Source organism: Bacillus rossius, chromosome 11, assembly GCF_032445375.1.
Source record: "Bacillus rossius redtenbacheri isolate Brsri chromosome 11, Brsri_v3, whole genome shotgun sequence".
NCBI classification, from domain to species: domain Eukaryota; kingdom Metazoa; phylum Arthropoda; class Insecta; order Phasmatodea; family Bacillidae; genus Bacillus; species Bacillus rossius.
In genome coordinates, this window is record NC_086338.1 from 13867133 (window position 1) to 13879250 (window position 12118).

The window sequence follows — 12118 nt, forward strand, 5'->3', positions numbered from 1 at the left end:
TCATATTAAAATTAATAAAATTTTTACCATTACAATATTTAAATTTAAATTTAAATAGCACTATTTTACACCTTAAAATCCAAATTTTCCCGAGGGAGGACCCCCGGACCCCCCGCTTTAATAAAGGGGACAATGCTTTTTAACACCCCCCATACACAAATCCTGGCTACGCCACTGCCGACATATCAGCCCTGGAGTAAGAGAAAAAATATTGAATTTCGAGTTACTTTTCTTCCACATGAATTAAGGATGAATAATTACTCAAAATGTGTCTTTTGGTAATAAATAATATGTAATGATAACAATTCCTATGGCCTAAGCTCAGTTTTTTTGGTTTTTGCTACTTTTTATGTGTTTTTTTTATTATCATCTTGACAGGAATCACAACACTTTTAAAGTCCTAGTATTGGCAAACCCCGCAGTTGGGCCAGCCAGTCTGTATCAACTCTGTGAATAATTCATTAACAATGTGCACTCAATATGATAGTTATATGTAGTCCATAGAACATGAAGTTTCTGTATTTACTTGCATAGGGGTCGCTCTTCTGTATGGGTCACACTTATATTTCGAGGCTTAAAAATCCAACATTTTTGCCTCAAGGGTTGCACTCAAATATGGGTCACACTTTATAGATGTTTTCAATAGAAATCCATAGATACAAGTGAAGACTTTGTTCGTGTCTCAGCTTGGTGGGTAAAAAATACCACACTGGTATTAATTAACATGTCCTAATTTTCTCTGCTTCCTGTGCTACTTTATTACTGTAGGAGGGAGTGAGGCGGCATTCTAGCGCCCACTTCCCCCCCCCCCCCCCCCAACTACAGTACTCTTCCTGTTAACAAAAGGACAAAGGAGAAGACTGTTGTATTTCTTTTACTTGTCCCCTTCCCTAATAGAAAAAAGGCAGCAATCTACCATTTCCTGTAGGTTCCTTCTATAAAAAAACTAGCTACAGCATGTTACCGTCAGCGAGAAACTTGTGCAGAGGCTGGAGGAACTTAAAAGTCGCACTTCAAAACACCAACGATGGCTGCAGTTTTGTCGTGGAATATTGGTGGAAAATATCGTGCAAAAACAATACTGTTGGAGCATAGTTGCGTCGTAAGAACTGCGTTCGGCCGAAGTCTCTGGTTCAACTCCCGCGACGAGTCTAAGGGGCTGGTGGTGTTTTATGGTGTGTTTTTCCGGGAGGGCGCCAGGTTAGCTCGTACATCTAACCAATGGCGTGGGTCGATCGGCCCCAGCGTGCTTCCCTAGACTCGGTGGCTGTATCTTAAGGGTGGTATTAACTGCTAGTAGACAATGGTGACACTCCCTGTTCAGCATAAGGTGGCTGGTGCCTAACTACAGATGTAATACATGCACTGGAACTGAAAACATGTGGTACTCGTATTTATTAACTAGGCATGTGCGAATGTTAAATTTTCGTTGCGAATTGAATTGCGAAGCGAATAGTAACTATTTGTGCGAAGTCGAATCGAATGCGAATAGTTGCATTTTTTTTATCTCAACTTCCCAAACCTATTAATAAAGTGTCCCACATAAAAAAACTGCAGTTTTAATCTGTTTTATTTTAAAACATTGTAATGCCTACAGGCATAAGGACGGGGTGGGACGCCATAGCATGGCAAGGATTGCGAACAGGTATTTGTAACATAACAAGTTTGAAACAATAATAAAGTTTTAATAAAACTTAACAAAAATAAATAACAAGGTAATCATTTACGTAACAAATAAACCAAGTGCTTAAGGGGGCGGTTCAGAGACTAAAAATCGCTACTCTTCTAAATCGTGATAATTTTGGTAAAATCTGAATAAAACCTTCGAAATCAACTACCCGAATACTCCGCCCGGTCATTATAAGTACCTGCGTAGCTGGGATCAACGGTCATTCGAGTCAGGCTCTTCAAACAGGGAGGTTGTATTTCTCCTCTCTCCTGGCCGGCTCTAGACAGGCGAAGACGGTTGGCCGCCCCCCTCCCCGGGGAATGTGTGGGTTTCACCCGCGCATGCGCAGGAAAGGGCTGAGAGTCGCAGTGTTGCAGTTCCACTCCACCAGACCAGGGCCATGAGTCATGACCTCCGCGGCTGATCCAGACTGACAATCCGCCGCGCAGGCGAGCGAAGTTTGACGGCCCGTCGGGAAATACCTTCGCGCGCACTTTAGACATCAACACATTTACGTGCTGTACATATAATTCGATGTTAACATTTGGTTCAAGATAAAATCATAATACAAATTTCAAATATATTTTTATTATCATTTTCACTAACATTTCAAACATATATGTATCTAGAATAGAGACGTTAAAAACATGCTCTATAAACATATCATAATTTAAAATTTTCTTACGATTAACTCAATTTGGGAAGGCCTGAAGTTATGAGACGTAATTTATACTTGATATTTAAAGAGTAAAATAAATAGGAATCATAATGACAGAACAAATTTATAAATAATGATTAGCACAAGTGTAAAATAAAATCTTTACTGATTAATTTAGATCAATTATTGCAACAGTAAATTGTCTAATTAGTGGTTTTACTATTAAAAATCCCCGCACACCTTATAGATAAAGTACAGAACAATTCGCGGTTTGATTCCGCGATAAGCTTGAATTTTTATATTACCTTAATTTTAAAAAAAAATCTGTATCAAAGGGTTTAAAATAACAGTTTATTATATTTACATTGCATTAGTAATCAAACGACTTTGATTACAAAGATACCTAGTTTCATTTATTTGTAACATTAATTTCCAAGTTATCATAACTGCAGCTACATCATTATATGTTGCATTCTGTTTAACGAATATCATATATGAGTTTCTATTATTCTCTATCGTATTTATAACGTACTAGATAATATTTTTGTTGTAAATTACAAACGAAAAAACGGCAAATTTACTAAGCATACATTTCTAAGCATCAAGATATTAAAAAATATTAGGTAAGTTTTCATGATGAACAGAATAAAACTATATTCATATTAACTTCATATGTTTTGAAAGATTCGTAGAGAAGATTTCTGGACTTTCTTGCATCCATTTCCTCTTTTGCCTTTGAAATATACCTACTCTGGCTCACTCGCTTGTTTTCCTCTAATTACTCGTGATTCAACAATTTCGGGAAGTAAACACTCTTTATAGAATCGCGTGAGTTTGGGCAGCATTTCAGTTTTCCAAAAATCTTCATTTCGCTTAACTTTTTCAACAAACAAATCTTGTTTAGTATCAGTCATGACAATTAAATAACATAAATATTTTTTTGTTATATTTAAAATTCCCTGGATCTGATAGATATGTTGTTCTTTTTTTATTTATTTCTAGATTTTATATTTAAACTACAAAACTTTATACTTTCTGGTATTTTGTTTATTTTTCTTCTAAATGTAAATGTTATTGCCATAAGCCTAGAAAATTAGTAATAATGCACCAAACAAAGTAGACTTTAAAAATATCAAAAACATATTAAATATGTAATTTGTGAAACATGTACCAACCATAAAAAATATTTACAATTTACAAAAAAAAAACATTCAAAATGTGCATGATTACAAAACTGAAAAACTGTATCTTTCACTGCCAAGTTAATTATGGCAACTCATAGAATAACAGAAATAAACAAATAAATCACAAATGTTTAAAATCATACAACATTTCAGATAAGATATGCTACTTGCAATAATGATAATACATTTAATTTACTTCAATCATAGTATGATTGTGTACAATAAGTTGTAATAACAAAGAAGAGAATATACTGTGCAGATGTAATGAACTGAAATTATTTAATTGTGCATGCCATATGGGCAATAAAGCTGCCAACATTATTTACCTTATTAAATTGAATAAGATTTTTTTTGACGTGACAACGTCTAATAAATCGATGAACACCGGCTGCACACCCGAAAAAGTGTCCCGTTGCGCACATTGTTACGTTACGCTGTGTCCCGTTATGCTCATTGTTCCTTTACGCTGTGTCCCGTTACGCTCATTGTACGCTTGCGCCGCATCTATCTCTCTTCCACTCGATTGGAACAACCATCGATTTGACTTTTTCCAGGCACATTAAACTTGAAACACTCCCATTCGTTTCCTACTTTTCCTATCATCGTCCTATCCTTTTAACAGAATAACACAGATTGGAAGAGGTTAAATAGCATACATGTATAAAAGTTATAGTTAAAATAATCTCTTCGTTAAAGTAATAAACATTTATTTGAATTAATGAGTGCAAATAAAAGTTAATTTATCGATTAAATTGTAGATTTCATTTCACTCCTTTGTATCCATACAAAATAGTGATAATTCAATAAAAATGATTCAATTTTATTCATAAAATTATGCAATCATTTCGTTAATGTTTTGTTATGACGTTGTCACGTTAAACTATCGTCCGTAAACCGACTTTACAGACAACCAATTTTTTAAAACAATTGATTTATGTTTCGAGGCTAGGTAGGTAGTTAAATATCATAAACATTCCAAAAATAATATTTTGCAGCTGTTTTTGAAAACACCGTAAAAATTGCACACTAAGAATGGTCATAAAAGTAATAGTTAGTACATACACGTTTAGAACATGGTTTGCCTGTCTGATTTGCTTATCTAGTTCGACGACGTTAAAATTAACAAGCAATATACAAATAAGTAAAATCTTAATTTCCAGTTTATTGTTGTACCGGCACTTTAATACCAAACTAAAATCATCTTCCTGTTGGAAGCTATCTTGTGGTGCGAGATTTGTGTGCGAGTTCCGCGCTGTCGACGAGACCTTTTGAACAATTTAAAAATTATGTATTTTCGTCTGAAAGAATTGTCATTTATATACAACTATAAACATATTAATTTTTTTCTTGAAAACTGCAACAAAAGTCATGCAAAACTTCTAGCCATTTTCACTGCAATTATTATTCATTTCCAATTATTATTTCCTGGTTTTCTTCTTAACTTTTCATTTACATTTGTAATATGTAGGCCATTTAATTTTTTATTTGTTATTATAATGGTTTAATACATAAAGGACTCTATTATATGTTTAATTTAAATTTTCATTAAATATTTAGTAATCAAAACTATGTGCTACAGCTTGACCGCACGGCACTCTTCTTCAAAAGAAACATTGGCAGGATAGGCATCCACTCTGAAGGGACATCCTACTGGGCTTCATTTCGAGGCCAGATGTGTATTAAATTTAAAACTACTCTCCAAGAAAACAAACAAATAATAATTCTTATTTAAGAAATTCATGTATTACCTAGTGTATCAATGTAAAAAATACAAAAATTAGAGGAGATCCCAATAAAACTCTGCCCACAAACATGAAATTTGACTGCGTGTCCGGGGCGTAGGTTTTTCCGATGATGCTACAGTGGTTTGTCATTGCCTTCCATGGTATTATGGTGAATGGGAGATTACAAAAACTTAGTCCTGATCCCAGGGAGAATATTTTAAAGATCCCCTCGCCGGCCTAAAATCTAACTTGAGCCTCTTGGTGCAGCCTTTTTATACATTTGTAGCTCAACATTTTCCTGTTTGAATATTAATTTTCTCTAAAATGTTTCAAAATCTTGTGGTACACCAATATACACACTTTCTGACTAATATCATTCAATATTGTTTATTTGGCCGTACTTTGAATGTTGTAGAAATTGGTAGACTATAGGTACTTAGATAATATCCACTCACAAAGAGGATAATGCCTAATATTTTTAACTCGGTCAGTCAAGATTTTTTGTCTTTGATAAAAAAAAGTCTAAGCATAAAGCATTTTCCTGAAACTTGTTTTTTATCTTTAATATACCTACTAAACACAAATTGTCAAGACGATGAGAGGCATGAAAAATTCACAGGTTCCAGGACCGATGGCATTTAATGTATACTAATCACTGATATGTATTATCTTAATCAAACAATATTGTTAACTATTCATTGGTTACTTGTTAACACATTTGAAGTATACGATTGTTTCTACATTCTCTTGCTGGTTTTATTATTAACTCCGATTTTTTCCAGGCCTTCTCAGGTAAAGTCAATATTAGTTATATTGTAGTTACATAAAGAAAGACATTAGATGTATTTTTCGTATTTTTAGTGAAAACGTTAAGTTTTTTTATTTATTTGTCAATCACTGATGCTTCGGGGTAGGCCTTCTGACGGTATTTTTTTGATATAAACGACGCTACGTGCGCTTGTGTTCCTCTTGTTACTGAGGTTTACGACACTAGAAAAAAATTATGTGTCACTAGTTTACTTCAAGACGAATTGCATACTGTTATATAATTGTGCGTCTGCGTTGCTGTCAATGGATTATATGCATACTCAAGACTCTTAAGTAAATAATAATATAACTAAAAAATGTGGGTTCAATCACATGTTCACTGGATTAGAACAAAGATAATGTAGCACTACTGAAGTGACACCACCGTCTGTCACTGACCTCGCGAATATTTATAATCTAATTATCACTATAGTTTAAAGGTATACAACTGAGCCTAAATATAAAAAATTTCTCAAAAACAGCTAAGAAACAATGAGGTTTATAGAGTTTATACTGCAGCAAGATAAAAAAAAATACGCAGTTCGCGAATGTCTAGTAAAGCAACAAGAACATATCCCGGCAGAACATTGTGATATTTAAGAATTACATATTTAAAATTAATAAAATTAAATTAAATTTACTTACTGTAGGGCATCCTGGAATTGGTTTACTTCAGTAACTTGCTTATTATCTTTGAACGATTTGTGCAACGGGAGTGCATGACTTGATGTAAGTTTTTGGACATACGCCACGACGGGAGCAGATAGCAGTTCCCGAAACGTCGCTTGTTTCTGTTTTGGAAAAACTATTGTGTTTGTTTCGTCTTTTCGTTTTGTCGTGTTTTTGTCTCGTTTCAACTGTTGTGCTGGATTTTTTTGGGTTCAATATTTTTGTGCTGTCATCATTTGTGGATTTTTTATTGTTCTATTCTGTTTTGGAAAAACTATTGTGTTTGTTTCGTATTTTCGTTTTGTCGTGTTTTTGTCTCGTTTCAACCGTTGTGCTGATTTTTTTTTTGGGGGGTTCAATATTTTTGTGTCATCATTTGTTGTTTTTTTTTTTCGTTCTCTTAGAACATTATTCTTGTTTTTCTTTGTTTGTTGACCATATTCCTATTACGGAATATTTTGTGGTGTTTATATCCTGTTGACAACAGCAATTTTTTTGCTTAATTTGTGTTTTTTTTTTTTTGGGTATTTTTATTTATTTATTTATTTTTTAGTTTCTTCTACAGAAAAAGTGCTTAGCAATAGCGTATGTCCAAAAACTTACATCAAGTCAGTAACTTGCTTGGATTCATCTTTCTTTTGTCAGGTCATTTTCCTTTCTTTTTTACCAGGTCAAACGAACTGCTAAAGCTTTTTTACTTTTTTTTTTTAACACGATAGGGTATTTTTCTTTTACCCATTATTTATTTTTCACAAGAAAACGTTTTTGCTAGTAACACCGGAACATGAATTCGCGTGAATATCTATGGCAACGCTGTCCGCGCACCGTCAGTGCTGCTTCGCGGCGGGAGGACGAGAAGGCAGGAAATGGTTACTGACAGCGCAGTAGCTGCACTCTGTTGGCAGTTTATCAACTAGTCAAACCGCTTTCTCGTGCATGCAAGGAATATTTCGTGCATGTTGTCTAAGTTGCTGTTCGTACAACAATTATCGAGCTATAGAATTGAAGAAGAAACTTAGCTTAACAAGTAGATCATGTATTTATAGGGATATAAATTTATTAACTACTATGTACGGCTTTCTTCAATATGGTACGATGTACTTGGAAAAATTAAAAACTGATTTAAAAAAGGTCTCGTTTAGTAAAATACTCACTTTTTATACATAATGAAATATTATAAGAATAAAATATTTGTAAAAAAAATATTTTCTAAACATTGCATCATAATTACGCATAATATGCAAGAAACAAGACGTGTTCTTGTCTCATAAAGATCCATATTTAAAAATTTTTTTATTAACTTTTTGGACTGTTCCAGTGTTTGCCATAAAGTAAATATTAAAGTAATACCTGTCTTTTATGTGAATATCTAGTTACAATCGCATTACCATAACACAAAAGATTTATATCACCAATGACGTATACTACGAATTCTGTGTTCAACGTGAACCGCCCCCTTAACACAGAGCAAAAGAGAATGAGCCATTATCAAGGCTACAAAAAAGGTGAGATTTTACGCCGGCGCATCGTGGTACAAAACATGTGCGGTAGACGCATTGAAACGGCCAAATTACAAGATTGTCAAAACGCAGGGAAAACCCACTGCCTTATGCGGATTACGTGCGTTACAAAAAGTAAGTAACATTATCTTAAAATGAATAATTACGTTACGTTTTACGTACGTCGACGACTCAGAGGAGAACAGTTACAAACAAGTGAAGTTAATTTAAATTAATTTACATGATTTCCAAAAGTAATTTTCCAGGTGGAGATCGAAAGGGAATTTAGACAAAACACACAAAATTCAAGAAACGTTTACATTATGGCAAGGGCCACTGCCTCACTCCAACTTACATTTTCTTTCCCCCGAGGTCGCGCACGTCGTACAAAGTTAAAGTCTAACTGACTGACTACATGCTGCCTAACAACCACTCGAGCTCTAAACAAGGTCAGGCAAGCTAGTTAATACTAGAACAAGACCGAATAAATTGAAAACGTCTGCTTTTATAACATATGTGCCGCGCAGCGCGCATGCGCCGAACGGAGGAGGAGAGGGGAGGCGAGAAGCAAACAGGCATACACTAGGAGGGGGAAGGAAGAAGGGGACGACGAGCCGCCGCCCGCGCAGACGCGCGGAGTTTGAAAGAAGCGGCGATCCTAACGCTTCAACATGAAACCAACTATTTTGAAAAAAAAAATTCTTATATGTAAAATTTAATTATAGTTTTATAATCTCAACATAAATTTAAGTACTGTTCTTTTGAGCCTTCAAAAAATGTCCATTGTTTAAGTATAATTAACTTTATACTAAACCGGGAAAAATTATTGAACTCCCATGTCCATTTGGGGCAAGAACAAAAAACAAAAACTATTTAAAAATATACACACAAAACCCCACTTAAATCTTTTAGTATATATAACATTTAAACACTAGGTTCTAGTTGTAGCATCTCAGCAGTTTAGCTTTTATTTTAAGTTGGCATGTAAAAACACCAATTGCTCTACATGCTGAGGAAGCAAGTTTTCTCTTCGTGCTGAAACAACATTTCCAGCTGCTGAAAAGAGACGCTCTGAATTTACTTGTGTGGCAGGAACCTCCAAATACTTTTGCGCTACTTAGGATAAATATCGGTACTTTGTGCCTTAATTTTTCCACCATTACAATGGATTTTCATGTCTGCTGATGCGGGGTTCTTTTAAGTACTGTCGTACCTTTTCTTCTCCTTCATCATAATCTTTATTGTCTTGCGTTGGAATACTGTCCAAGATAGCCCATAAGGCCATAAAGAAGACATTGGTGCAGAGTTAGAAATGTTAGATTGAACTTCTTTAACTGCATTAATGAAATCCGTTTTTATACTTTTAATTTCCGACAAAAGAATGGCTTGTGATTCCATTCTTGATAGAAGGACACCTTTAAATCTGGGATCTCGACTTACGTTTTTATGCAATGCTCTTGCAAGTGTCACTCCATCTTTTTGGCAGCGATGTGCGATTCGAGGTTACAAAGAAGACAGTGAAGTACTGGAATGATAATAGACAATGTTGGGTAAGTGTTACCACTCATTTCTTCTGTCGCCTCTGCAAGTGGTTGTAAAACATGAACAAAGTTCTCAGCAAGTTTCCATTCCACTGCGGCCAGCATGTCTGTATCACCAGAGTTCACGTGGTCGGGAACAAGAGCAGGTTTCATTTCCAGCAGTATCTTGAACATTTGGTACTCTGAGCACCAATGTGTATCAACATGCTGAATTACCTCTAGTTTAGGCATGTTCAACTGCTCCTGGAGTGTGTGTAGTCTTTTCCTAGCACGAGTGCTTCTTCGGTAATGACCAACTATACTCTTGGCCTTACTAAGAAGTGTGGTTGTACCTGGGCAATCATTCTTGCTGTTTTCAATTTAAATTTGAAGGGTATGAGCAAAACATGATCTTGAACCATCTCTAAATAATTATGCAGAATCCTGTCTGGAATTATGAGCATTGTCAGTGATACAGAATAATGGTATAGGGACACTGCTGGGTCGATTCTCCAGTCAATGAGAACATTTAGTAGGGTAGCAGCCACATGAACACTTGTGTGGGATTCATTTACAACAGTGTTGCTTATTGTAAATGACACAGAAGTAAAGTCGGTTCGGAGATAATTGCAGGTAAGTCTGATGTAACTGTCCGATGAACACGAAGTCCAGCTATCAGATGTAAATCTTGTACAACCAATTCCTAGAGGTTTTTTTTTTTCCCCTTTCTTCTTCTTCTTCTTCTTCTTCTTCTTCCTAATAAAGTGCTGCGATGTAATGTTTAGAGAAAGTAGTTTTGCATGGTACTGTATATGTAGGTGCAACATGTTTGTGTCCCATTAAATCTTGAAACCCACGCCCTTCTACAAACTCATAAGGCAAAAGTTATGTTGCCAACATTTTGGCATTTTGTTTTGTAATACTTTGTACTTTAGGATCGGTTGGTGACATCTTCTGCGTACTTCTGAACATATTCGATAAAGTAGACTGTAGAAATTGTGGTTTTTTTCTTTGCAGAAGTTTCTGAATTTTTTCTTTATCTTTCAATAGCTCCTTGTACAACACAGTGTGTTTGGCCCCCAAATGGTTCAGGAGTGTCGTCGTAGTCCGTCCAAGAAATATTTTTTTTTTATGTCTTACTCATTTTCTTGAGAAAATTGATTTATTTTGTACAATCAGGATAACATATAAAATGTACTAGATGTGTTTTTAAAATAGAAAGTGATATTTTAAATATTTAAACACAGGGCATTCAACTGTTTTCATGTTTTAAATGGAAATCATCTGTAATAACGAAACTGCCCTCAGATGGCAATCAAAAATAGTGCAATACTATAAAATAGTTATTCTGAAAAACAACATTATAGAAATTTTATTTTTGAGTTTCGCTCATTTTATTTGATGACTCTGTTAAACTGCATTGCAGTATTTCAAGTTGTTAATCAATTGTTTGCAGTTTTAACAGTTGATTAGGTTAGGCTAGGCTAGGCTAGGCTAGGCTAGGCTAGGCTAGGCTAGCTTAGCTACATTTAAGTTATTCTAAATCATTTGAATGGGTGGTTAGGGTGTTAACTACATATAAAATAGGCCCTATTATTTAAATGCTGGAACCATTGGTTAGGTAAGCTTAGCTACAAATTAAAATACTGTCAGTTGGCATCCATTGATTGTTAGATTAGGTTAGCAACATTAAAAATACTTATTTGTGGTTTTTAGGACAAATAGTAGTCTACTCAAAAATACCATTTTCTGTATTTTTAATTTTTTGCATTAGCTCTAACCGTATTAGAAAAACACCAAAATTAGAATAATTAGTAATTTCACAGATCACTAAAGTCTAATAATATTTGCAATTTTTTCATCCACATCAAAATACTACACAAAAAAACAAAAAACTAGCGATAATTGCGATACGTGTTTTGGGGGAAATTCGGTATTGTAGAAAGATAATAAAATTTCCAAATTCGCTATCTAAACAATATCAATCTATTTCACAAATATTAACACTCTTTTATAGCAAATTACTTCATCATGGCTTCATCATGGCGTCAAACGAAGTTAACGACGAAAATCATGTCTAAAAGTAGTCAACATGAAACGTTATTAGTTTGAAGGCATAAGAAAACGAACGAAAATAAATACATTTCAAGAGTGGTCGCAAAGTGACATAATTGCGTTTTACTTTGTCTTTTTTACCGCTGGATATTGCATTACAATCGGAGAACAGTTATTACCACGCATATAATATTTTATATCGCTGTGTACGACCTACAAATTTATCAAAACAATACAATTATCATTGTAACATAACCTACCACGCGGGCATTTGAACAATCGTTTGCATTTATTGAATTGTGCGGAACAATCGCCAACATCTGTGAAAAAAAT

General features: G+C 34.6%; 1 protein-coding gene across 5 annotated transcripts in view; it reads left to right on the forward strand.

The window, feature by feature from the left end:
- Positions 1-12118, forward strand: part of LOC134536659 (Bardet-Biedl syndrome 7 protein homolog) — an 88973-nt gene that overhangs the window by 60550 nt on the left and 16305 nt on the right. The gene's annotated exons all lie outside the window — the stretch shown is intronic.